At 47.0% G+C, this 23,797-nt stretch overlaps 40 non-coding genes across 40 annotated transcripts; all 40 read right to left on the bottom strand.

Annotated features, from left to right (window-relative positions):
• Positions 1 to 277: 277 nt before the first annotated feature.
• LOC141024182 (5S ribosomal RNA) lies at positions 278 to 396 on the bottom strand. Its single transcript, XR_012185779.1, has one exon. It is a non-coding gene; the product is annotated as a 5S ribosomal RNA (ribosomal RNA).
• A 367-nt stretch (positions 397 to 763) lies between these two features.
• Positions 764 to 882, bottom strand: LOC141023974 (5S ribosomal RNA). The gene has a single exon (XR_012185572.1). It is a non-coding gene; the product is annotated as a 5S ribosomal RNA (ribosomal RNA).
• A 373-nt stretch (positions 883 to 1,255) lies between these two features.
• LOC141024088 (5S ribosomal RNA) lies at positions 1,256 to 1,374 on the bottom strand. The gene has a single exon (XR_012185686.1). It is a non-coding gene; the product is annotated as a 5S ribosomal RNA (ribosomal RNA).
• A 373-nt stretch (positions 1,375 to 1,747) lies between these two features.
• LOC141024003 (5S ribosomal RNA) lies at positions 1,748 to 1,866 on the bottom strand. Its single transcript, XR_012185601.1, has one exon. It is a non-coding gene; the product is annotated as a 5S ribosomal RNA (ribosomal RNA).
• A 367-nt stretch (positions 1,867 to 2,233) lies between these two features.
• Positions 2,234 to 2,352, bottom strand: LOC141024276 (5S ribosomal RNA). The gene has a single exon (XR_012185873.1). It is a non-coding gene; the product is annotated as a 5S ribosomal RNA (ribosomal RNA).
• Positions 2,353 to 2,725: 373 nt separating this feature from the next.
• On the bottom strand, positions 2,726 to 2,844 carry LOC141024491 (5S ribosomal RNA). Its single transcript, XR_012186089.1, has one exon. It is a non-coding gene; the product is annotated as a 5S ribosomal RNA (ribosomal RNA).
• Positions 2,845 to 3,217: 373 nt separating this feature from the next.
• On the bottom strand, positions 3,218 to 3,336 carry LOC141024474 (5S ribosomal RNA). Its single transcript, XR_012186072.1, has one exon. It is a non-coding gene; the product is annotated as a 5S ribosomal RNA (ribosomal RNA).
• A 366-nt stretch (positions 3,337 to 3,702) lies between these two features.
• On the bottom strand, positions 3,703 to 3,821 carry LOC141024408 (5S ribosomal RNA). The gene has a single exon (XR_012186004.1). It is a non-coding gene; the product is annotated as a 5S ribosomal RNA (ribosomal RNA).
• A 374-nt stretch (positions 3,822 to 4,195) lies between these two features.
• On the bottom strand, positions 4,196 to 4,314 carry LOC141024490 (5S ribosomal RNA). Its single transcript, XR_012186088.1, has one exon. It is a non-coding gene; the product is annotated as a 5S ribosomal RNA (ribosomal RNA).
• Positions 4,315 to 4,685: 371 nt separating this feature from the next.
• Positions 4,686 to 4,804, bottom strand: LOC141024002 (5S ribosomal RNA). The gene has a single exon (XR_012185600.1). It is a non-coding gene; the product is annotated as a 5S ribosomal RNA (ribosomal RNA).
• Positions 4,805 to 5,171: 367 nt separating this feature from the next.
• On the bottom strand, positions 5,172 to 5,290 carry LOC141023973 (5S ribosomal RNA). The gene has a single exon (XR_012185571.1). It is a non-coding gene; the product is annotated as a 5S ribosomal RNA (ribosomal RNA).
• Positions 5,291 to 5,663: 373 nt separating this feature from the next.
• On the bottom strand, positions 5,664 to 5,782 carry LOC141024467 (5S ribosomal RNA). Its single transcript, XR_012186065.1, has one exon. It is a non-coding gene; the product is annotated as a 5S ribosomal RNA (ribosomal RNA).
• Positions 5,783 to 6,153: 371 nt separating this feature from the next.
• On the bottom strand, positions 6,154 to 6,272 carry LOC141024489 (5S ribosomal RNA). The gene has a single exon (XR_012186087.1). It is a non-coding gene; the product is annotated as a 5S ribosomal RNA (ribosomal RNA).
• A 371-nt stretch (positions 6,273 to 6,643) lies between these two features.
• LOC141024001 (5S ribosomal RNA) lies at positions 6,644 to 6,762 on the bottom strand. The gene has a single exon (XR_012185599.1). It is a non-coding gene; the product is annotated as a 5S ribosomal RNA (ribosomal RNA).
• Positions 6,763 to 7,129: 367 nt separating this feature from the next.
• Positions 7,130 to 7,248, bottom strand: LOC141023971 (5S ribosomal RNA). The gene has a single exon (XR_012185569.1). It is a non-coding gene; the product is annotated as a 5S ribosomal RNA (ribosomal RNA).
• Positions 7,249 to 7,620: 372 nt separating this feature from the next.
• LOC141024396 (5S ribosomal RNA) lies at positions 7,621 to 7,739 on the bottom strand. The gene has a single exon (XR_012185993.1). It is a non-coding gene; the product is annotated as a 5S ribosomal RNA (ribosomal RNA).
• A 371-nt stretch (positions 7,740 to 8,110) lies between these two features.
• Positions 8,111 to 8,229, bottom strand: LOC141023851 (5S ribosomal RNA). The gene has a single exon (XR_012185449.1). It is a non-coding gene; the product is annotated as a 5S ribosomal RNA (ribosomal RNA).
• A 371-nt stretch (positions 8,230 to 8,600) lies between these two features.
• Positions 8,601 to 8,719, bottom strand: LOC141024244 (5S ribosomal RNA). Its single transcript, XR_012185842.1, has one exon. It is a non-coding gene; the product is annotated as a 5S ribosomal RNA (ribosomal RNA).
• Positions 8,720 to 9,090: 371 nt separating this feature from the next.
• On the bottom strand, positions 9,091 to 9,209 carry LOC141024372 (5S ribosomal RNA). Its single transcript, XR_012185969.1, has one exon. It is a non-coding gene; the product is annotated as a 5S ribosomal RNA (ribosomal RNA).
• Positions 9,210 to 9,579: 370 nt separating this feature from the next.
• On the bottom strand, positions 9,580 to 9,698 carry LOC141025067 (5S ribosomal RNA). Its single transcript, XR_012186564.1, has one exon. It is a non-coding gene; the product is annotated as a 5S ribosomal RNA (ribosomal RNA).
• Positions 9,699 to 10,071: 373 nt separating this feature from the next.
• LOC141023586 (5S ribosomal RNA) lies at positions 10,072 to 10,190 on the bottom strand. Its single transcript, XR_012185186.1, has one exon. It is a non-coding gene; the product is annotated as a 5S ribosomal RNA (ribosomal RNA).
• Positions 10,191 to 10,561: 371 nt separating this feature from the next.
• Positions 10,562 to 10,680, bottom strand: LOC141024087 (5S ribosomal RNA). Its single transcript, XR_012185685.1, has one exon. It is a non-coding gene; the product is annotated as a 5S ribosomal RNA (ribosomal RNA).
• A 372-nt stretch (positions 10,681 to 11,052) lies between these two features.
• Positions 11,053 to 11,171, bottom strand: LOC141023663 (5S ribosomal RNA). The gene has a single exon (XR_012185263.1). It is a non-coding gene; the product is annotated as a 5S ribosomal RNA (ribosomal RNA).
• A 378-nt stretch (positions 11,172 to 11,549) lies between these two features.
• On the bottom strand, positions 11,550 to 11,668 carry LOC141024164 (5S ribosomal RNA). Its single transcript, XR_012185761.1, has one exon. It is a non-coding gene; the product is annotated as a 5S ribosomal RNA (ribosomal RNA).
• A 371-nt stretch (positions 11,669 to 12,039) lies between these two features.
• Positions 12,040 to 12,158, bottom strand: LOC141025076 (5S ribosomal RNA). The gene has a single exon (XR_012186573.1). It is a non-coding gene; the product is annotated as a 5S ribosomal RNA (ribosomal RNA).
• Positions 12,159 to 12,528: 370 nt separating this feature from the next.
• On the bottom strand, positions 12,529 to 12,647 carry LOC141024159 (5S ribosomal RNA). Its single transcript, XR_012185756.1, has one exon. It is a non-coding gene; the product is annotated as a 5S ribosomal RNA (ribosomal RNA).
• A 372-nt stretch (positions 12,648 to 13,019) lies between these two features.
• Positions 13,020 to 13,138, bottom strand: LOC141023727 (5S ribosomal RNA). Its single transcript, XR_012185325.1, has one exon. It is a non-coding gene; the product is annotated as a 5S ribosomal RNA (ribosomal RNA).
• A 370-nt stretch (positions 13,139 to 13,508) lies between these two features.
• LOC141024240 (5S ribosomal RNA) lies at positions 13,509 to 13,627 on the bottom strand. The gene has a single exon (XR_012185838.1). It is a non-coding gene; the product is annotated as a 5S ribosomal RNA (ribosomal RNA).
• A 374-nt stretch (positions 13,628 to 14,001) lies between these two features.
• Positions 14,002 to 14,120, bottom strand: LOC141024304 (5S ribosomal RNA). The gene has a single exon (XR_012185901.1). It is a non-coding gene; the product is annotated as a 5S ribosomal RNA (ribosomal RNA).
• A 372-nt stretch (positions 14,121 to 14,492) lies between these two features.
• Positions 14,493 to 14,611, bottom strand: LOC141023979 (5S ribosomal RNA). The gene has a single exon (XR_012185577.1). It is a non-coding gene; the product is annotated as a 5S ribosomal RNA (ribosomal RNA).
• Positions 14,612 to 14,980: 369 nt separating this feature from the next.
• Positions 14,981 to 15,099, bottom strand: LOC141024665 (5S ribosomal RNA). The gene has a single exon (XR_012186162.1). It is a non-coding gene; the product is annotated as a 5S ribosomal RNA (ribosomal RNA).
• A 372-nt stretch (positions 15,100 to 15,471) lies between these two features.
• LOC141025075 (5S ribosomal RNA) lies at positions 15,472 to 15,590 on the bottom strand. Its single transcript, XR_012186572.1, has one exon. It is a non-coding gene; the product is annotated as a 5S ribosomal RNA (ribosomal RNA).
• Positions 15,591 to 15,960: 370 nt separating this feature from the next.
• On the bottom strand, positions 15,961 to 16,079 carry LOC141024328 (5S ribosomal RNA). The gene has a single exon (XR_012185925.1). It is a non-coding gene; the product is annotated as a 5S ribosomal RNA (ribosomal RNA).
• Positions 16,080 to 16,450: 371 nt separating this feature from the next.
• Positions 16,451 to 16,569, bottom strand: LOC141024134 (5S ribosomal RNA). Its single transcript, XR_012185731.1, has one exon. It is a non-coding gene; the product is annotated as a 5S ribosomal RNA (ribosomal RNA).
• A 370-nt stretch (positions 16,570 to 16,939) lies between these two features.
• LOC141024238 (5S ribosomal RNA) lies at positions 16,940 to 17,058 on the bottom strand. Its single transcript, XR_012185836.1, has one exon. It is a non-coding gene; the product is annotated as a 5S ribosomal RNA (ribosomal RNA).
• Positions 17,059 to 17,432: 374 nt separating this feature from the next.
• LOC141024303 (5S ribosomal RNA) lies at positions 17,433 to 17,551 on the bottom strand. The gene has a single exon (XR_012185900.1). It is a non-coding gene; the product is annotated as a 5S ribosomal RNA (ribosomal RNA).
• A 373-nt stretch (positions 17,552 to 17,924) lies between these two features.
• On the bottom strand, positions 17,925 to 18,043 carry LOC141024302 (5S ribosomal RNA). The gene has a single exon (XR_012185899.1). It is a non-coding gene; the product is annotated as a 5S ribosomal RNA (ribosomal RNA).
• A 374-nt stretch (positions 18,044 to 18,417) lies between these two features.
• On the bottom strand, positions 18,418 to 18,536 carry LOC141023838 (5S ribosomal RNA). The gene has a single exon (XR_012185435.1). It is a non-coding gene; the product is annotated as a 5S ribosomal RNA (ribosomal RNA).
• Positions 18,537 to 18,916: 380 nt separating this feature from the next.
• On the bottom strand, positions 18,917 to 19,035 carry LOC141024146 (5S ribosomal RNA). The gene has a single exon (XR_012185743.1). It is a non-coding gene; the product is annotated as a 5S ribosomal RNA (ribosomal RNA).
• Positions 19,036 to 19,409: 374 nt separating this feature from the next.
• Positions 19,410 to 19,528, bottom strand: LOC120971164 (5S ribosomal RNA). Its single transcript, XR_005765615.1, has one exon. It is a non-coding gene; the product is annotated as a 5S ribosomal RNA (ribosomal RNA).
• Positions 19,529 to 23,797: the final 4,269 nt, after the last annotated feature.

Below are 23,797 nucleotides of genomic sequence, written 5' to 3'. Positions count from 1 at the left end.
AATAATGGATAATGCCCTATATATACTACTTACTCCCCCCCCCTCAAACACGAAGACGAGTTTACCACGGTTTCCACCCCTCCCTCTATACCGCAGCAACACGTATTTTTTACCCCTTTCAGAACGCGCTCCTCGCGCCACAAAGCCGCCTCTAGACGCGTGACCAATGAGCAGCGAGCTAAAACATATCGCAAATGTCAAAAATAATATAACGGGGTTAATATATATCGCGCACATGCGATATGTTTGTCACGAGGCGCAAAAAATAATTAAAAAGGGAATGCAACACGAGGACTTCCCAGGAGGTCACCCATCCTAGTACTACTCTCGCCAAAGCACACTTAACTTCGGAGTTCTGATGGGATCCGGTGCTTTAGTGCTGCTATGATCGCATCCCACATGTTACCCCCGTTCGTCCCTTATGCTTGCCACTCCCAGGTCCACTGCAAAGATGATTGTCATTCTTACTACCATTACAACCGTTGCCTAATAATGGATAATGCCCTATATATACTACTTACTCCCCCCCCTCAAACACGGAGACGAGTTTACCACGGTTTCCACCCCTCCCTCTATACCGCAGCAACACGTATTTTTTACCCCTTTCAGAACGCGCTCCTCGCGCCACAAAGCCGCCTCTAGACGCGTGACCAATGAGCAGCAAGCTAAAACATATCGCAAATGTCAAAAATAATATAACGAGGTTAATATATATCGCGCACATGCGATATGTTTGTCACGAGGACAAAAAATAATTAAAAAGGGAATGCAACACGAGGACTTCCCAAGAGGTCACCCATCCTAGTACTACTCTCGCCCAAGCACGCTTAACTTCGGAGTTCTGATGGGGTCCGGTGCTTTAGTGCTGCTATGATCGCATCCCACATGTTACCCCCGCCTTCATCCCTTATGCTTTCCACTCCCAGGTCCACTGCAAAGATGATTGTCATTCTTACTACCATTACAACCGTTGCCTAATAATGGATAATGCCCTATATATACTACTTACTCCCCCCCCCCTCAAACACGGAGACGAGTTTACCACGGTTTCCACCCCTCCCTCTATACCGCAGCAACACGTATTTTTTTACCCCTTTCAGAACGCGCTTCTTGCGCCACAAAGCCGCCTCTAGACGCGTGACCAATGAGCAGCGAGCTAAAACATATCGCAAATGTCAAAAATAATAAAACGGGGTTAATATATATCGCGCACATGCGATATGTTTGTCAAGAGGCGCAAAAAATAATTAAAAAGGGAATGCAACACGAGGACTTCCGAGGAGGTCACCCATCCTAGTACTACTCTCGCCCAGGCACGCTTAACTTCGAAGTTCTGATGGGATCCGATGCTTTAGTGCTGGTATGATCGCATCCGACATGTTATCCCCGCCTTCGTGCCTTATGCTTGCCACTCCCAGGTCCACTGCAAAGATGATTGTCATTCTTACTACCATTACAACCGTTGCCTAATAATGGATAATGCCCTATATATACTACTTACTCCCCCCCCCCCTCAAACACGGAGACGAGTTTACCACGGTTTCCACCCCTCCCTCTATACCGCAGCAACACGTATTTTTTACCCCTTTCAGAACGCGCTCCTCGCGCCACAAAGCCGCCTCTAGACGCGTGACCAATGAGCAGCGAGCTAAAACATATCGCAAATGTCAAAAATAATATAACGGGGTTAATATATATCGCGCACATGCGATATGTTTGTCACGAGGCGCAAAAAATAATTAAAAAGGGAATGCAACACGAGGACTTCCCAGGAGGTCACCCATCCTAGTACTACTCTCGCCCAAGCACACTTAACTTCGGAGTTCTGATGGGATCCGATGCTTTAGTGCTGCTATGATCGCATCCCACATGTTACCCCCGTTCGTCCCTTATGCTTGCCACTCCCAGGTCCACTGCAAAGATGATTGTCATTCTTACTACCATTACAACCGTTGCCTAATAATGGATAATGCCCTATATATACTAATTACTCCCCCCCTCAAACACGGAGACGAGTTTACCACGGTTTCCACCCTTCCCTCTATACCGCAGCAACACGTATTTTTTTACCCCTTTCAGAACGCGCTCCTCGCGCCACAAAGCCGCCTCTAGACGCGTGACCAATGAGAAGTGAGCTAAAACATATCGCAAATGTCAAAAATAATATAACGAGGTTAATATATATCGCGCACATGCGATATGTTTGTCACGAGGACAAAAAATAATTAAAAAGGGAATGCAACACGAGGACTTCCCAAGAGGTCACCCATCCAAGTACTACTCTCGCCCAAGCACGCTTAACTTCGAAGTTCTGATGGGGTCCGGTGCTTTAGTGCTGCTATGATCGCATCCCACATGTTACCCCCGCCTTCATCCCTTATGCTTTCCACTCCCAGGTCCACTGCAAAGATGATTGTCATTCTTACTACCATTACAACCGTTGCCTAATAATGGATAATGCCCTATATATACTACTTACTCCCCCCCCCCTCAAACACGGAGACGAGTTTACCACGGTTTCCACCCCTCCCTCTATACCGCAGCAACACGTATTTTTTTACACCTTTCAGAACGCGCTCCTCGCGCCACAAAGGCGCCTCTAGACGCGTGACCAATGAGCAGCGAGCTAAAACATATCGCAAATGTCAAAAATAATATAACGAGGTTAATATATATCGCGCACATGCGATATGTTTGTCACGAGGCGCAAAAATTAATTAAAAAGGGAATGCAACACGAGGACTTCCCAGGAGGCCACCCATCCTAGTACTACTATCACCCAAGCACGCTTAACTTCGAAGTTCTGATGGGATCCGGTGCTTTAGTGCTGGTATGATGGCATCCGACATGTTACCCCCGCCTTCGTCCCTTATGCTTGCCACTCCCAGGTCCACTGCAAAGATGATTGTCATTCTTACTACCATTACAACCGTTGCCTAATAATGGATAATGCCCTATATATACTACTTACTCCCCCCCCCCCTCAAACACGGAGACGAGTTTACCACGGTTTCCACCCCTCCCTCTATACCGCAGCAACACGTATTTTTTACCCCTTTCAGAACGCGCTCCTCGCGCCACAAAGCCGCCTCTAGACGCGTGACCAATGAGCAGCGAGCTGAAACATATCGCAAATGTCAAAAATAATATAACGGGGTTAATATATATCGCGCACATGCGATATGTTTGTCACGAGGCGCAAAAAATAATTAAAAAGGGAATGCAACACGAGGACTTCCGAGGAGGTCACCCATCCTAGTACTACTCTCGCCCAAGCACACTTAACTTCGGAGTTCTGATGGGATCCGATGCTTTAGTGCTTCTATGATCGCATCCCACATGTTACCCCCGTTCGTCCCTTATGCTTGCCACTCCCAGGTCCACTGCAAAGATGATTGTCATTCTTACTACCATTACAACCGTTGCCTAATAATGGATAATGCCCTATATATACTACTTACTCCCCCCCTCAAACACGGAGACGAGTTTACCACGGTTTCCACCCTTCCCTCTATACCGCACCAACACGTATTTTTTACCCCTTTCAGAACGCGCTCCTCGCGCCACAAAGCCGCCTCTAGACGCGTGACCAATGAGAAGTGAGCTAAAACATATCGCAAATGTCAAAAATAATATAACGAGGTTAATATATATCGCGCACATGCGATATGTTTGTCACGAGGACAAAAAATAATTAAAAAGGGAATGCAACACGAGGACTTGCCAAGAGGTCACCCATCCAAGTACTACTCTCGCCCAAGCACGCTTAACTTCGGAGTTCTGATGGGGTCCGGTGCTTTAGTGCTGCTATGATCGCATCCCACATGTTACCCCCGCCTTCATCCCTTATGCTTTCCACTCCCAGGTCCACTGCAAAGATGATTGTCATTCTTACTACCATTACAACCGTTGCCTAATAATGGATAATGCCCTATATATACTACTTACTCCCCCTCCCCCTCAAACACGGAGACGAGTTTACCACGGTTTCCACCCCTCCCTCTATACCGCAGCAACACGTATTTTTTTACACCTTTCAGAACGCGCTCCTCGCGCCACAAAGGCGCCTCTAGACGCGTGACCAATGAGCAGCGAGCTAAAACATATCGCAAATGTCAAAAATAATATAACGAGGTTAATATATATCGCGCACATGCGATATGTTTGTCACGAGGCGCAAAAATTAATTAAAAAGGGAATGCAACACGAGGACTTCCCAGGAGGCCACCCATCCTAGTACTACTATCACCCAAGCACGCTTAACTTCGAAGTTCTGATGGGATCCGGTGCTTTAGTGCTGGTATGATGGCATCCGACATGTTACCCCCGCCTTCGTCCCTTATGCTTGCCACTCCCAGGTCCACTGCAAAGATGATTGTCATTCTTACTACCATTACAACCGTTGCCTAATAATGGATAATGCCCTATATATACTACTTACTCCCCCCCCCTCAAACACGGAGACGAGTTTACCACGGTTTCCACCCCTCCCTCTATACCGCAGCAACACGTATTTTTTACCCCTTTCAGAACGCGCTCCTCGCGCCACAAAGCCGCCTCTAGACGCGTGACCAATGAGCAGCGAGCTAAAACATATCGCAAATGTCAAAAATAATATAACGGGGTTAATATATATCGCGCACATGCGATATGTTTGTCACGAGGCGCAAAAAATAATTAAAAAGGGAATGCAACACGAGGACTTCCCAGGAGGTCACCCATCCTAGTACTACTCTCGCCCAAGCACACTTAACTTCGGAGTTCTGATGGGATCCGATGCTTTAGTGCTGCTATGATCGCATCCCACATGTTACCCCCGTTCGTCCCTTGTGCTTGCCACTCCCAGGTCCACTGCAAAGATGATTGTCATTCTTACTACCATTACAACCGTTGCCTAATAATGGATAATGCCCTATATATACTACTTACTCCCCCCCTCAAACACGGAGACGAGTTTACCACGGTTTCCACCCTTCCCTCTATACCGCAGCAACACGTATTTTTTTACCCCTTTCAGAACGCGCTCCTCGCGCCACAAAGCCGCCTCTAGACGCGTGACCAATGAGCAGTGAGCTAAAACATATCGCAAATGTCAAAAATAATATAACGAGGTTAATATATATCGCGCACATGCGATATGTTTGTCACGAGGACAAAAAATAATTAAAAAGGGAATGCAACACGAGGACTTCCCAAGAGGTCACCCATCCTAGTACTACTCTCGCCCAAGCACGCTTAACTTCGGAGTTCTGATGGGGTCCGGTGCTTTAGTGCTGCTATGATCGCATCCCACATGTTACCCCCGACTTCATCCCTTATGCTTTCCACTCCCAGGTCCACTGCAAAGATGATTGTCATTCTTACTACCATTACAACCGTTGCCTAATAATGGATAATGCCCTATATATACTACTTACTCCCCCCCCCCTCAAACACGGAGACGAGTTTACCACGGTTTCCACCCCTCCCTCTATACCGCAGCAACACGTATTTTTTTACACCTTTCAGAACGCGCTCCTCGCGCCACAAAGGCGCCTCTAGACGCGTGACCAATGAGCAGCGAGCTAAAACATATCGCAAATGTCAAAAATAATATAACGAGGTTAATATATATCGCGCACATGCGATATGTTTGTCACGAGGCGCAAAAGATAATTAAAAAGGGAATGCAACACGAGGACTTCCCAAGAGGTCACCCATCCAAGTACTACTCTCGCCCAAGCAGGATTAACTTCGGAGTTCTGATGGGGTCCGGTGCTTTAGTGCTGCTATGATCGCATCCCACATGTTACCCCCGCCTTCATCCCTTATGCTTTCCACTCCCAGGTCCACTGCAAAGATGATTGTCATTCTTACTACCATTACAACCGTTGCCTAATAATGGATAATGCCCTATATATACTACTTACTCCCCCCCCTCAAACACGGAGACGAGTTTACCACGGTTTCCACCCCTCCCTCTATACCGCAGCAACACGTATTTTTTTACACCTTTCAGAACGCGCTCCTCGCGCCACAAAGGCGCCTCTAGACGCGTGACCAATGAGCAGCGAGCTAAAACATATCGCAAATGTCAAAAATAATATAACGAGGTTAATATATATCGCGCACATGCGATATGTTTGTCACGAGGCGCAAAAATTAATTAAAAAGGGAATGCAACACGAGGACTTCCCAGGAGGCCACCCATCCTAGTACTACTATCACCCAAGCACGCTTAACTTCGAAGTTCTGATGGGATCCGGTGCTTTAGTGCTGGTATGATGGCATCCGACATGTTACCCCCGCCTTCGTCCCTTATGCTTGCCACTCCCAGGTCCACTGCAAAGATGATTGTCATTCTTACTACCATTACAACCGTTGCCTAATAATGGATAATGCCCTATATATACTACTTACTCCCCCCCCCTCAAACACGGAGACGAGTTTACCACGGTTTCCACCCCTCCCTCTATACCGCAGCAACACGTATTTTTTACCCCTTTCAGAACGCGCTCCTCGCGCCACAAAGCCGCCTCTAGACGCGTGACCAATGAGCAGCGAGCTAAAACATATCGCAAATGTCAAAAATAATATAACGGGGTTAATATATATCGCGCACATGCGATATGTTTGTCACGAGGCGCAAAAAATAATTAAAAAGGGAATGCAACACGAGGACTTCCCAGGAGGTCACCCATCCTAGTACTACTCTCGCCCAAGCACACTTAACTTCGGAGTTCTGATGGGATCCGATGCTTTAGTGCTGCTATGATCGCATCCCACATGTTACCCCCGTTCGTCCCTTGTGCTTGCCACTCCCAGGTCCACTGCAAAGATGATTGTCATTCTTACTACCATTACAACCGTTGCCTAATAATGGATAATGCCCTATATATACTACTTACTCCCCCCCTCAAACACGGAGACGAGTTTACCACGGTTTCCACCCTTCCCTCTATACCGCAGCAACACGTATTTTTTTACCCCTTTCAGAACGCGCTCCTCGCGCCACAAAGCCGCCTCTAGACGCGTGACCAATGAGCAGTGAGCTAAAACATATCGCAAATGTCAAAAATAATATAACGAGGTTAATATATATCGCGCACATGCGATATGTTTGTCACGAGGACAAAAAATAATTAAAAAGGGAATGCAACACGAGGACTTCCCAAGAGGTCACCCATCCTAGTACTACTCTCGCCCAAGCACGCTTAACTTCGGAGTTCTGATGGGGTCCGGTGCTTTAGTGCTGCTATGATCGCATCCCACATGTTACCCCCGACTTCATCCCTTATGCTTTCCACTCCCAGGTCCACTGCAAAGATGATTGTCATTCTTACTACCATTACAACCGTTGCCTAATAATGGATAATGCCCTATATATACTACTTACTCCCCCCCCCTCAAACACGGAGACGAGTTTACCACGGTTTCCACCCCTCCCTCTATACCGCAGCAACACGTATTTTTTTACACCTTTCAGAACGCGCTCCTCGCGCCACAAAGGCGCCTCTAGACGCGTGACCAATGAGCAGCGAGCTAAAACATATCGCAAATGTCAAAAATAATATAACGAGGTTAATATATATCGCGCACATGCGATATGTTTGTCACGAGGCGCAAAAGATAATTAAAAAGGGAATGCAACACGAGGACTTCCCAAGAGGTCACCCATCCTAGTACTACTCTTGCCCAAGCACGCTTAACTTCGGTGTTCTGATGGGATCCGATGCTTTAGTGCTGGTATGATCGCATCTGACATGTTACCCCCGCCTTCGTCCCTTATGCTTGCCACTCCCAGGTCCGCTGCAAAGATGATTGTCATTCTTACTACCATTACAACCGTTGCCTAATAATGGATAATGCCCTATATATACTACTTACTCCCCCCCCTCAAACACGCAGACGAGTTTACCACGGTTTCCACCCCTCCCTCTATACCGCAGCAACACGTATTTTTTTACCCCTTTCAAAACGTGCTGCTCGCGCCGCAAAGCCGCCTCTAGACGCGTGGCCAATGAGCAGCGAGCTAAAACATATCGCAAATGTCAAAAATAATATAACGGGGTTAATATATATCGCGCACATGCGATATGTTTGTCACGAGGCGCAAAAAATAATTAAAAAATGAATGCAACACGAGGACTTCCCAGGAGGTCACCCATCCTAGTACAACTATCGCCCAAGCACTCTTAACTTCGGAGTTCTGATGGGATCCGGTGCTTTAGTGCTGGTATGATCGCATCCGACATGTTACCCCCGCCTTCGTCCCTTATGCTTGCCACTCCCAGGTCCACTGCAAAGATGATTATCATTCTTACTACCATTACAACTGTTGCCTAATAATGGATAATGCCCTATATATACTACTTACTCCCCCCCCCTCAAACACGGAGACGAGTTTACCACGGTTTCCACCCCTCCCTCTATACCACAGCAACACGATTTTTCTACCCCTTTCAGAACGCGCTCCTCGCGCCACAAAGCCGCCTCTAGACGCTTGACCAATGAGCAGCGAGCTAAAACATATCGCAAATGTCAAAACTAATATAACGGGGTTAATATATATCGCGCACATCCGATATGTTTGTCACGAGGCGCAAAAAATAATTAAAAAGGGAATGCGACACGAGGACTTCCCAGGAGGTCACCCATCCAAGTACTACTCTCGCCCAAGCACGCTTAACTTCGAAGTTCTGATGGGATCCGGTGCTTTAGGGATGGTATGATCGCATCCGACATGTTACCCCCGCCTTCGTCCCTTATGCTTGCCACTCCCAGGTCCACTGCAAAGATGATTTTCATTCTTACTACCATTACAACCGTTGCCTAATAATGGATAATGCCCTACATATACTACTTACTCCCCCCCCCTCAAACACGGAGACGAGTTTACCACGGTTTCCACCCCTCCCTCTATACCGCAGCAACACGTATTTTTTACCCCTTTCAGAACGCGCTCGTCGCGCCACAAAGCTGCCTCTAGACGCGTGACCAATGCGCAGCGAGCTAAAACAAATCGCAAATGTCAAAAATAATATAACGGGGTTAATATATATCGCGCACATGCGATATGTTTGTCACGAGGCGCAAAAAATAATTAAAAAGGGAATGCAACACGAGGACTTCCCAGGAGGTCACCCATCCTAGTACTACTCTCGCCCAAGCACGCTTAACTTCAAAGTTCTGATGGGATCCGGTGCTTTAGGGATGGTATGATCGCATCCAACATGTTACCCCCGCCTTCGTCCCTTATGCTTGCCACTCCCAGGTCCACTGCAAAGATGATTGCCATCCTTACTACCATTACAACCGTTGCCTAATAATGGATAATGCCTTATATATACTACTTACTCCCCCCCTCAAACACGGAGACGAGTTTACCACGGTTTCCACCCCTCCCTCTATACCGCAGCAACACGTATTTTTTTACCCCTTTCAGAACGCGCTCCTCGTGCCACAAAGCCGCCTCTAGACGCGTGACCAATGAGCAGCGAGCTAAAACATATCGCAAATGTCAAAAATAATATAACGGGGTTAATATATATCGCGCACATGCGATATGTTTGTCACGAGGCGCAAAAAATAATTAAAAAGGGAATGCAACACGAGGACTTCCCAGGAGGTCACCCATCCTAGTACTACTCTCGCCCAAGCACGCTTAACTTCAGAGTTCTGATGGGATCCGGTGCTTTAGTGCTGGTATGATCGCATACCACATGTTACCCCCGCCTTCGTCCCTTATGCTTGCCACTCCCAGGTCCACTGCAAAGATGATTGTCATTCTTACTACCATTACAACCGTTGCCTAATAATGGATAATGCCCTATATATACTACTTACTCCCCCCCCCCCCTCAAACACGGAGACGAGTTTACCACGGTTTCCACCCCTCCCTCTATACCGCAGCAACACGTATTTTTTACCCCTTTCAGAACGCGCTCCTCGCGCCACAAAGCCGCCTCTAGACGCGTGACCAATGAGCAGCAAACTAAAACATATCGCAAATGTCAAAAATAATATAACGAGGTTAATATATATCGCGCACATGCGATATGTTTGTCACGAGGACAAAAAATAATTAAAAAGGGAATGCAACACGAGGACTTCCCAAGAGGTCACCCATCCTAGTACTACTCTCGCCCAAGCACGCTTAACTTCGGAGTTCTGATGGGATCCGGTGCTTTAGTGCTGCTATGATCGCATCCCACATGTTACCCCCGCCTTCATCCCTTATGCTTTCCACTCCCAGGTCCACTGCAAAGATGATTGTCATTCTTACTACCATTACAACCGTTGCCTAATAATGGATAATGCCCTATATATACTACTTACTCCCCCCCCTCAAACACGGAGACGAGTTTACCACGGTTTCCACCCCTCCCTCTATACCGCAGCAACACGTATTTTTTTACCCCTTTCAGAACGCGCTCCTTGCGCCACAAAGCCGCCTCTAGACGCGTGACCAATGAGCAGCGAGCTAAAACATATCGCAAATGTCAAAAATAATAAAACGGGGTTAATATATATCGCGCACATGCGATATGTTTGTCAAGAGGCGCAAAAAATAATTAAAAAGGGAATGCAACACGAGGACTTCCGAGGAGGTCACCCATCCTAGTACTACTCTCGCCCAGGCACGCTTAACTTCGAAGTTCTGATGGGATCCGATGCTTTAGTGCTGGTATGATCGCATCCGACATGTTATCCCCGCCTTCGTGCCTTATGCTTGCCACTCCCAGGTCCACTGCAAAGATGATTGTCATTCTTACTACCATTACAACCGTTGCCTAATAATGGATAATGCCCTATATATACTACTTACTCCCCCCCCCCTCAAACACGGAGACGAGTTTACCACGGTTTCCACCCCTCCCTCTATACCGCAGCAACACGTATTTTTTACCCCTTTCAGGACGCGCTCCTCGCGCCACAAAGCCGCCTCAAGACGCGTGACCAATGAGCAGCGAGCTAAAACATATCGCAAATGTCAAAAATAATATAACGGGGATAATATATATCGCGCACATGCGATATGTTTGTCACGAGCCGCAAAAAATATTTAAAAAGGGAATGCAACACGAGGACTTCCCAGTAGGTCACCCATCCTAGTAGTACTCTCGCCCAGGCACTCTTAACTTCGGAGTTCTGATGGGATCCGGTGCTTTAGTGCTGGTATGATCGCATCCGACATGTTACCCCCGCCTTCGTCCCTTATGCTTGGCACTCCCAGGTCCACTGCAAAGATGATTGTCATTCTTACTACCATTGCAACCGTTGCCTAATAATGGATAATGCCCTATATATACTATTTACTCCCCCCCCCCCCCGCTCAAACACGGAGACGAGTTTACCACGGTTTCCACCCCTCCCTCTATACCGCAGCAACACGTATTTTTTTACCCATTTCAGAACGCGCTCCTCGCGCCACAAAGCCGCCTCTAGACGCGTGATCAATGAGCAGCGAGCTAAAACATATCGCAAATGTCAAAAATAATATAACGGGGTTAATATATATCTCGCACATGCGATATGTTTGTCACGAGGCGCAAAAAATAATTAAAAAGGGAATGCAACACAGGGACTTCCCAGAAGGTCACCCATCCTAGTACTACTCTCGCCCAAGCACGCTTAACTTCGGAGTTCTGATGGGATCCGATGCTTTAGTGCTGGTATGATGGCATCCGACATGTTACCCCCGCCTTCGTCCCTTATGCTTGCCACTCCCAGGTCCACTGCAAAGATGATTGTCATTCTTACTACCATTACAACCGTTGCCTAATAATGGATAATGCCCTATATATACTACTTACTCCCCCCCCCTCAAACACGGAGACGAGTTTACCACGGTTTCCACCCCTCCCTCTATACCGCAGCAACAAGTATTTTTTACCCCTTTCAGAACGCGCTCCTCACGCCACAAAACCGCCTCTAGATGCGTGACCAATGAGTAGCGAGCTAAAACATATCGCAAATGTCAAAAATAATATAACGGGATTAATATATATCGCGCACATGCGATATGTTTGTCACGAGGCACAAAAAATAATTAAAAACGGAATGCAACACGAGGACTTCCCAAGAGGTCACCCATCCTAATACTACTCTCGCCCAAGCACGCTTAACTTCGGAGTTCTGATGGGATCCGGTGCTTTAGTGCTGGTATGATCGCATCCGACATGTTACCCCAGCCTTCGTCCCTTATACTTGCCACTCCCAGGTCCACTGCAAAGATGATTGTCATTCTTACTACCATTACAACCGTTGCCTAATAATGGATAATGCCCTATATATACTATTTACTCCCCCTTTCAAACACGGAGACGAGTTTACCACGGTTTCCACCCCTCCCTCGACACCGCAGCAACACGTATTTTTTTACCCCTTTCAGAACGCGCTCCTCGCGCCACAAAGCCGCCTCTAGACGCGTGACCAATGAGTAGCGAGCTAAAACATATCGCAAATGTCAAAAATAATATAACGGGGTTAATATATATCGCGCACATGCGATATGTTTGTCACGAGGCGCAAAAAATAATTAAAAAGGGAATGCAACACGAGGACTTCCCAGGAGGTCACCCATCCTAGTACTACTCTCGCCCAAGCACGCTTAACTTCGGAGTTCTTATGGGATCCGGTGCTTTAGGGATGGTATGATCGCATCCGATATGTTACCCCCGCCTTCGTCCCTTATGCTTGCCACTCCCAGGTCCACTGCAAAGATGATTGTCATTCTTACTACCATTACAACCGTTGCCTAATAATGGATAATGCCCTATATATACTAGTTACTCCCCCCCCCTCAAACACGGAGACGAGATTACCACGGTTTCCACCCCTCCCTCTATACCGCAGCAACACGTATTTTTTTACCCCTTTCAGAACGCGCTCCTCGCGCCACAAAGCCGCCTCTAGACGCGTGACCAATGAGCAGCGAGCTAAAACATATCGCAAATGTCAAAAACAATATAACGGGTTTAATATATATCGCGCACATGCGATATGTTTGTCACGAGGCGCAAAAAATAATTAAAAAGGGAATGCAACACGAGGACTTCCCAAGAGGTCACCCATCCTAGTACTACTCTCGCCCAAGCACGCTTAACTTCGGAGTTCTGATGGGATCCGGTGCTATAGTGCTGCTATGATCGCATCCAACATGTTACCCCCGCCTTCGTCCCTTATGCTTGCCACTCCCAGGTCCACTGCAAAGATGATTGTCATTCTTACTACCATTACAACCGTTGCCTAATAATGAATAATGCCCTATATATACTACTTACTCCCCCCCTCAAACACGGAGACGAGTTTACCACGGTTTCCACCCCTCCCTCTATACCGCAGCAACACGTATTTTTTTACCCCTTTCAGAACGCGCTCCTCGCGCCACAAAGCCGCCTCTAGACGCGTGACCAATGAGCAGCGAGCTAAAACATATCGCAAATGTCAAAAACAATATAACGGGTTTAATATATATCGCGCACATGCGATATGTTTGTCACGAGGCGCAAAAAATAATTAAAAAGGGAATGCAACACGAGGACTTCCCACGAGGTCACCCATCCTAGTACTACTCTCACCCAAGCACGCTTAACTTCGGAGTTCTGTTGGGATCCGGTGCTTTAGTGCTGCTATGATCGCATCCCACATGTTACCCCCGCCTTCGTCCCTTATGCTTGCCACTCCCAGGTCCACTGCAAAGATGATTGTCATTCTTACTACCATTACAACCGTTGCCTAATAATGGATAATGCCCTATATATACTACTTAATCCACCCCCCCCTCAAACACGGAGACGAGTTTACCACGGTTTCCACCCCTCCCTCTATACCCCAGCAACACGTATTTTTTTACCCCTTTCAGAACGTGCTCCTCGCGCCACAAAGCCGCCTCTAGACGCGTGACCAATGAGCAGCGAGCTAAAACATATCGCAAATGTCAAAAATAATATAACGGGGTTAATATATATCGCGCACATGCAATATGTTTGTCACGAGGCGCAAAAAATAATTAAAAAGGGAATGCAACACGAGGACTTCCCAGGAGGTCACCCATCCTAGTACTACTCTCGCCCAAGCACGCTTAACTTTGGAGTTCTGATGGGATCCGGTCATTTAGTCCTGGTATGATCGCATCCGACATGTTACCCCCGCCTTCGTCCCTTATGCTTGCCACTCCCACGTCCACTGCAAAGATGATTGTCATTCTTACTACCCTTACAACCGTTGCCTAATAATGGATAATGCCCTATATATACTACTTACTCCCCCCCCCTCAAACACGGAGACGAGTTTACCACGGTTTCCACCCCTCCCTCTATACCGCAGCAACAAGTATTTTTTTACCCCTTTCAGAACGCGCTCCTCACGCCACAAAACCGCCTCTAGACGCGTGACCAATGAGCAGCGAGCTAAAACATATCACAAATGTCAAAAATAATATAACGGGGTTAATATATATCGCGCACATGCGATATGTTTGTCACGAGCCGCAAAAAATAATTAAAAAGGGAATGCAGCACGAGGACTTCCCAGGAGGTCACCCATCCTAGTACTACTCTCGCCCAAGCACGCTTAACTACGGAGTTTTGATGGGATCCGGTGCTTTAGTGCTGGTATGATCGCATCCAACATGTTACCCCCGCCTTCGTCCCTTATGCTTGCCACTCCCAGGTCCACTGCAAAGATGATTGTCATTCTTACTACCATTACAACCGTTGCCTAATAATGGATAATGCCCTATATATATTACTTACTCCCCCCCTCAAACACAGAGACGAGTTTACCACGGTTTCCACCCCTCCCTCTATACCGCAGCAACACGTATTTTTTTACCCCTTTCAGAACGCGCTCCTCGTGCCACAAAGCCGCCTCTAGACGCGTGACCAATGAGCAGCGAGCTAAAACATATCGCAAATGTCAAAAATAATATAACGGGGTTAATATATATCGCGCACATGCGTATGTTTGTCACGAGGCGCAAAAAATAATTAAAAAGGGAATGCAACACGAGGACTTCCCAGGAGGTCACCCATCCTAGTACTACTCTCGCCCAAGCACGCTTAACTACGGAGTTCTGATGGGATCCGGTGCTTTAGTGCTGGTATGATCGCATCCGACATGTTACCCCCGCCTTCGTCCCTTATGCTTGCCACTCCCAGGTCCACTGCAAAGATGATTGTCATTCTTACTACCATTACAACCGTTGCCTAATAATGGATAATGCCCTATATATACTACTTACTCCCCCCCCCTCAAACACGGAGACGAGTTTACCACGGTTTCCACCCCTCCCTCTATACCGCAGCAACACGTATTTTTTTACCCCTTTCAGAACGCGCTCCTCGCGCCACAAATCCGCCTCTAGACGCGTGACCAATGAGCAGCGAGCTAAAACATATCGCAAATGTCAAAAATAATATAACGGGGTTAATATATATCGCGCACATGCGATATGTTTGTCACGAGGCACAAAAAATAATTAAAAACGGAATGCAACACGAGGACTTCCCAAGAGGTCACCCATCCTAATACTACTCTCGCCCAAGCACGCTTAACTTCGGAGTTCTGATGGGATCCGGTGCTTTAGTGCTGGTATGATCGCATCCGACATGTTACCCCCGCCTTCGTCCCTTATACTTGCCACTCCCAGGTCCACTGCAAAGATGATTGTCATTCTTACTACCATTACAACCGTTGCCTAATAATGGATAATGCCCTATATATACTATTTACTCCCCCTTTCAAACACGGAGACGAGTTTACCACGGTTTCCACCCCTCCCTCGACACCGCAGCAACACGTATTTTTTTACCCCTTTCAGAACGCGCTCCTCGCGCCACAAAGCCGCCTCTAGACGCGTGACCAATGAGCAGCGAGCTAAAACATATCGCAAATGTCAAAAATAATATAACGGGGTTAATATATATCGCGCACATGCGATATGTTTGTCACGAGGCGCAAAAAATAATTAAAAAGGGAATGCAACACGAGGACTTCCCAGGAGGTCACCCATCCTAGTACTACTCTCGCCCAAGCACGCTTAACTTCGGAGTTCTTATGGGATCCGATGCTTTAGGGATGGTATGATCGCATCCGATATGTTACCCCCGCCTTCGTCCCTTATGCTTGCCACTCCCAGGTCCACTGCAAAGATGATTGTCATTCTTACTACCATTACAACCGTTGCCTAATAATGGATAATGCCCTATATATACTAGTTACTCCCCCCCCTCAAACACGGAGACGAGATTACCACGGTTTCCACCCCTCCCTCTATACCGCAGCAACAAGTATTTTTTTACCCCTTTCAGAACGCGCTCCTCACGCCACAAAACCGCCTCTAGACGCGTGACCAATGAGTAGCGAGCTAAAACATATCGCAAATGTTAAAAATAATATAACGGGATTAATATATATCGCGCACATGCGATATGTTTGTCACGAGGCACAAAAAATAATTAAAAATGGAATGCAACACGAGGACTTCCCAGGAGGTCACCCATCCTAGTACTACTCTCGCGCAAGCACGCTTAACTTCGGAGTTTTGATGGGATCCGGTGCTTTAGTGCTGGTATGATCGCATCCGACATGTTGCCCCCGCCTTCGTCCCTTATGCTTGCCACTCCCAGGTCCACTTCAAAGATGATTGTCATTCTTACTACCATTACAACCGTTGCCTAATAATGAATAATGCCCTATATATACTACTTACTCCCCCCCTCAAACACGGAGACGAGTTTACCACGGTTTCCACCCCGCCCTCTATACCGCAGCAACACGTATTTTTTTACCCCTTTCAGAACGCGCTCCTCGCGCCACAAAGCCGCCTCTAGACGCGTGACCAATGAGCAGCGAGCTAAAACATATCGCAAATGTCAAAAACAATATAACGGGTTTAATATATATCGCGCACATGCGATATGTTTGTCACGAGGCGCAAAAAATAATTAAAAAGGGAATGCAACACGAGGACTTCCCACGAGGTCACCCATCCTAGTACTACTCTCACCCAAGCACGCTTAACTTCGGAGTTCTGTTGGGATCCGGTGCTTTAGTGCTGCTATGATCGCATCCCACATGTTACCCCCGCCTTCGTCCCTTATGCTTGCCACTCCCAGGTCCACTGCAAAGATGATTGTCATTCTTACTACCATTACAACCGTTGCCTAATAATGGATAATGCCCTATATATACTACTTAATCCACCCCCCCCTCAAACACGGAGACGAGTTTACCACGGTTTCCACCCCTCCCTCTATACCGCAGCAACACGTATTTTTTTACCCCTTTCAGAACGTGCTCCTCGCGCCACAAAGCCGCCTCTAGACGCGTGACCAATAAGCAGCGAGCTAAAACATATCGCAAATGTCAAAAATAATATAACGGGGTTAATATATATCGCGCACATGCGATATGTTTGTCACGAGGCGCAAAAAATAATTAAAAAGGGAATGCAACACGAGGACTTCCCAGGAGGTCACCCATCCTAGTACTACTCTCGCCCAAGCACGCTTAACTTTGGAGTTCTGATGGGATCCGGTCATTTAGTCCTGGTATGATCGCATCCGACATGTTACCCCCGCCTTCGTCCCTTATGCTTGCCACTCCCACGTCCACTGCAAAGATGATTGTCATTCTTACTACCATTACAACCGTTGCCTAATAATGGATAATGCCCTATATATACTACTTACTCCCCCCCCCCTCAAACACGGAGACGAGTTTACCACGGTTTCCACCCCTCCCTCTATACCGCAGCAACAAGTATTTTTTTACCCCTTTCAGAACGCGCTCCTCACGCCACAAAACCGCCTCTAGACGCGTGACCAATGAGCAGCGAGCTAAAACATATCACAAATGTCAAAAATAATATAACGGGGTTAATATATATCGCGCACATGCGATATGTTTGTCACGAGCCGCAAAAAATAATTAAAAAGGGAATGCAGCACGAGGACTTCCCAGTAGGTTACCCATCCTAGTACTACTCTCGCCCAAGCACGCTTAACTACGGAGTTTTGATGGGATCCGGTGCTTTAGTGCTGGTATGATCGCATCCGACATGTTACCCCCGCCTTCGTCCCTTATGCTTGCCACTCCCAGGTCCACTGCAAAGATGATTGTCATTCTTACTACCATTACAACCGTTGCCTAATAATGGATAATGCCCTATATATACTACTTACTCCCCCCCCCCCTCAAACACGGAGACGAGTTTACCACGGTTTCCACCCCTCCCTCTATACCGCAGCAACACGTATTTTTTTACCCCTTTCAGAACGCGCTCCTCGCGCCACAAATCCGCCTCTAGACGCGTGACCAATGAGCAGCGAGCTAAAACATATCGCAAATGTCAAAAATAATATAACGGGGTTAATATATATCGCGCACATGCGATATGTTTGTCACGAGGCGCAAAAAATAATTAGAAAGGGAATGCAACACGAGGATTTTCCAGGAGGTCACCCATCCTAGTACTACTCTCGCCCAAGCATGCTTAACTTCGGAGTTCTGATGGGATCCGGTGCTTTAGTGCTGGTATGATCGCATCCGACATGTTACCCCCGCCTTCGTCCCTTATGCTTGCCACTCCCAGGTCCACTGCAAAGATGATTGTCATTCTTACTACCATTACAACCGTTGCCTAATAATGGATAATGCCCTATATATACTACTTACTCCCCCCCCCCCCCCGCCTCAAACACGCAGGCGAGTTTACCACGGTTTCCACCCCACCCTCTATACCGCAGCAACACGTATTTTTTTACCCCTTTCAGAACGCGCTCCTCGCGCCACAAAGCCGCCTCTAGACGCGTGACCAATGAGCAGCGAGCTAAAACATATCGCAAATGTCAAAAATAATATAACGAGGTTAATATATATCGCGCACATGCGATATGTTTGTCACGAGGCGCAAAAAATAATAAAAAAAGGAATGCAACACGAGGACTTCCCAGGAGGTCACCCATCCTGGTACTACTCTCGCCCAAGCACGCTTAACTTCGAAGTTTTGATGGGATCCGGTGATTTAGTGCTGGTATGATCGCATCCGATATGTTACCCCCGCCTTCGTCCCTTATGCTTGCCACTCCCAGGTCCACTGCAAAGATGATTGCCATTCTTACTACCATTACAACCGTTGCCTAATAATGGATAATGCCCTATATATACTACTTACTCCCCCCCCCCCTCAAACACGGAGACGAGTTTACCACGGTTTCCACCCCTCCCTCTATACCGCAGCAACACGTATTTTTTTACACCTTTCAAAACGCGCTCCTCGTGCCACAAAACCGCCTCTAGACGCGTGACCAATGAGCAGCGAGCTAAAACATATCGCAAATGTCAAAAATTATATAACGGGATTAATATATATCGCGCACATGCGATATGTTTGTCACGAGGCACAAAAAATAAGTAAAAATGGAATGCAACACGAGGACTTCCCAGGAGGTCACCCATCCTAGTACTACTCTCGCCCAAGCACGCTTAACTACGGAGTTCTGATGGGATCCGGTGCTTTAGTGCTGGTATGATCGCATCCGACATGTTACCCCCGCCTTCGTCCCTTATGCTTGCCACTCCCAGGTCCACTGCAAAGATGATTGTCATTCTTACTACCATTACAACCATTGCCTAATAATGGATAATGCCCTATATATACTACTTACTCCCCCCCCCTCAAACACGGAGACGAGTTTACCACGGTTTCCACCACTCCCTCTATACCGCAGCAACACGTATTTTTTTACCCCTTTCAGAACACGCTCCTCGCGCAACAAAGCCGCCTCTAGATGCGTGACCAATGCGATCGATGAGACCGATGAAGAGCTATACTATCTTCGGAAGTGTCAGGCAAGCAAAACCCGCTTGTTCATTCTGATACAATCCCACTCTCTCGCTCCTGCTCTCTTTTACAGCATTAGGACAACAACGTTTCATCTGTTACTTGCTGCGGTAGTTGAACCCCTTTCCATTGCATGACCTGTCATTGTCACAGTAAATAGATGAAACCCACTAGCATGAGTAGGAGTTGTTTGAGCCCTGATGTGCCTACTCATTCATGCTTGTTTGTCATGCCTGCTATTGCTTAGAGTTGTGTCAGGTCTAATTCATCGGGAATGAATTGGAAAGTTGTGAACATGTCCTACTGTGTGAGAGCTAAGTGTGTGAACACGATTTGGTAAAGGTAGCGGTGAGAGGCCATGTAGGAGTACATGGTGGGTTGTCTCATTGAAGCCGTCCTCAGGAACTGAGTTCTGTGTTTGTGATCCATGAACAGTTACTACCACACATTGGGTTCCCGTAACTCGACCCCTCTCGGCTTATTAACCGCCTCGATCTCTGTCCAGGAGTTGCAACTAGTTTCTGGTGTTTGTAGGTTGTGTTAGTAGTCTACCAAGTGGTACCCGGTACAGGTGGGCTTGGGACAGACTAGGCACCGTGGCACGGTGTACCAAGCGTAGATCCATCCGTCGAGGTGGGCTTGGGAACCCTGTACACATTGTTTGGGGCCGTGAGCGACACCCCGGCCGGATCTCCTTGCGGATGGAACCCGAATGGGCGATAAACCTGGACGAGAGACTTGTGTGGTTAGTCAGGTCGTGGCCGACTCCCTCGCCAGGCTTCCGCTTGAAGGTTGCCGAGATACACGACGTGTACATGGTGGTAAGTGGCGAGAGCATGTGTGAAGAAGTACGCCCCTGCAGGGTTAAGATCATCTATTCGAATAGCCGTGTCCGCGGTAAAGGACTTCTGGGTTGCCTGTACAGTTCATAGACAAGTGAAAGTGGATACACTAAAACTCACAAGATAAGCATGAGTGTTGTGGATGGCGTTCTCGTAGGGAGACGGGAGCGGATCCATAGTGGTGTATTGATATGGTGAATATGTGGACTCATGTGCGCCACCTCAAAAGAGTTACTTGCAATTGTAGCTTAGGATAGCCACCGAGTCAAAGCTGGCTTGCTGCAGTTAAACTCCACCACCCCCTTTTGATACTGATGCATATGTAGATAGTTCTGATGTAAGTCTTGCTGGGTACATTTGTACTCACGTTTGCCTATTTTATGTTTTGCAGAGAGACGTCAGTCTCGCTAGTAGTGCTGTGTGGACTTCGACGTTTAGCTTGGTACCTCAGCTACGATCTTGTGCCCTCGGCAGGATCTGGTAGATAGTCAGGCTTCTCAGCCTTTTTCATTTGTAGATGTCTGTACTCAGACATGTTAAGCTTCCGCATGTGCTTTGACTTGTATGCTCTGAATGTTGGGTCATGAGACCCATGTTTGTAATATCTCGCTCCTCGGAGCCTAAAGAATAAATACTCTGAGTCGTAGAGTCTTGTTGTGATGCCATGTTGTATTTGCACATATCGAACATATTGTGTGTATGATTGAAATGCTTGGTATGTGTGGGATCCGACAACCTAGTTGTTTATCCTTGGTAGCCTCTCTTATGGGGAAATGTAGTCTTGTGCTTCCATGAGCCATAGTAGTCCGCTACAGCCCGGTTCACCGGAGTCCTGCTAGCTCAGCACTACTGCTCCGGAACACTTGACTGGCCGGCATGTGATTCACTTCGTTCCTGTGTCTGTCCCTTCGGGGAAATGTCACGCGGTGACATCCGGAGTCCTGCCTAGCCTGCTACAGCCCGGGTTCCCGGAGTCCTGTTAGCCCAGTGCTACAGCCCGGATTCACACGCTGCTGACCGACATGCTCGATGTTGATTCATGTATGCCTGTCCCCGTAAGTTAGTGCCACTTTGGGTTCACGACTAGTCATGTCGGCCCGGGTTCTCTGTCATATGGATGCTGGCGACACTATCATATTCGTGAGCCAAAAGGCGCAAACGGTCCCGGGCCATGGTAAGGCGACACCCGTGGGAATACCGTGCGTGAGGCCGCAAAGTGATATGAGGTGTTACCGGCTAGATCGATGTGACTTGGAATCAGGGTCCTGACAGCTTTGGTATCAGAGCCTGACTGCCTGTAGGATTACCAAGCCAAACTGGTCGAAGTTGAGTCTAGAAATGCTTTAGTTATATAAGGGAATTGATTGCGGAAGGGAACGTAAGGCTCTTTTTACTCCTTATACCTTATGCCCTTCTGATCTGAGTCACCCTCTTCTTTCTGCGGGGATTAAGAACTAGGCTTCTCATCTATCTATCAGGATCACATGTTACTAATCTGTTGACTTATGAGATTGTTGGTTCTAGGCCTCAGTTCAGTTTCTACTACTTTTAGTATGTTGTCAGTTGAACCAGAACCTTGGTATTATGATGTTGTTGAGTGGTTATGCCACCATTTTGCAGGATGTCTCAAATATTTTTGAGCATTTACAGCCGTTATGCTGTCCGAGTCACCCCAAGTTTCTAAATAGTCTGATGCGTTTGCAAATCCCTTCTTTCTGACCCCGATATCCTTTTGGGCCAGATTAACCACACTAATTGCTGAGTTGAGGTACTCTATTGCCTCGACATTCATGTTGGAGCTATTATTATGACCCTAGGTGTCCTAGAGAACCACCTAATAATCTAGCCATGTTTTGTGTTCCCAGTGTGATGATTCTGGCCGTTATTCTCGAAAGCATCCCGTATGATGCTATTTAGTAGTAGGTATTCTACTCCTGGGTTCTTGACCCGAGATTCACTCTACTTACCTCGTGTTGATAGTGTTGCTCGTACCTTTAGGATATTAGTAACCTTTGCGATAGTCCTCGAGGTCTGTGGTATATCGTTCTTCCAATACCATGAACCACTATGGCAGAAGTTCTTTGAACCAAAAGATCACAACCAGAGTGCTCTTGATGAGTTCTCCATTCTGCATTGTGAATCTGCCAGTCCTACCTTTCTGCATGGATTATCTGGAAGAAATATGTTGAACTTGTTTGACATACTAAATCTATGCATCCGCAACTTAGAAAATTATATGTTCCTTTGGATTGTCCCTCTTTAGTTGTATTCCGACCCCCGTCTATCAATTGATAGTCAGGACTAGTTGTGCATCCGTGTTATCGATGCCTATTATTTTTGTTGTCTGTCAAGCCATTCTATTTCAGAATGACTAGGAGAAAAAAAACTCCAGTACCTCATCCATTTCGAGGATTGGGTCAAAGTAGTTGTATTCCGCAGATCAATTGCCAATCCAGCCTTTGATCTGTTCTACCTTGGAATGTCACCCTCTTTCATATCAAGAATGACGTGAGAATTGCACAATCTCTCATGAATTCTTGATGTAGTGATACTTCTCGCCATCATTATTCATCTCTCGGTCTCCGTGTTGGTTGTAACCGGAATGCTGACAAGTGAACTATGATGTGTGAAATCAATACTCCTAGCAACCCCGTTGCTTGGTAGTTAATGGACAACAATCTCATTCTTAGCGTGTTGGTTACTGAATCATCATCCTAAGATTTATCGTGCGACCTAGTCCATTTTCCCTAGTGCACACCTCGATCAACGAGATAGGATTGTGTCAATCCATCACTCTCTGGATCACATCGTCTTGCCCTGAAAAGCAAGATTGTTCTCGAGCTTAGTAACATATCGGTGGTTAGTGATTTTCCGAATATCTTCTCGGAGGGATCACCAAGTTGTCACCTGATCGCTATGTTGAGTTCGTGATCAAGTTGGTTTTCCAATAAACCACTCTTTCTCCAAGAATTTGTGTTGGATACCCCTGAGCTAGTTGGTTAAGCCAAACAACAACTTGGAGAGTTGGAAGATAAAAGCTTGTCCGACCATGCTCATCCCTAAGGGATATATTTTTGTGTGTGTGTGTTGAAGAAAGATGATATCTCCATCGATTGGTCCTCGT

Source organism: Aegilops tauschii, chromosome 5 (assembly GCF_002575655.3).
Source record: "Aegilops tauschii subsp. strangulata cultivar AL8/78 chromosome 5, Aet v6.0, whole genome shotgun sequence".
NCBI lineage: Eukaryota > Viridiplantae > Streptophyta > Magnoliopsida > Poales > Poaceae > Aegilops > Aegilops tauschii.
The sequence above is the reverse complement of the archived record's forward strand: the minus strand, read 5'-3'. Positions and strand labels throughout refer to the sequence as shown.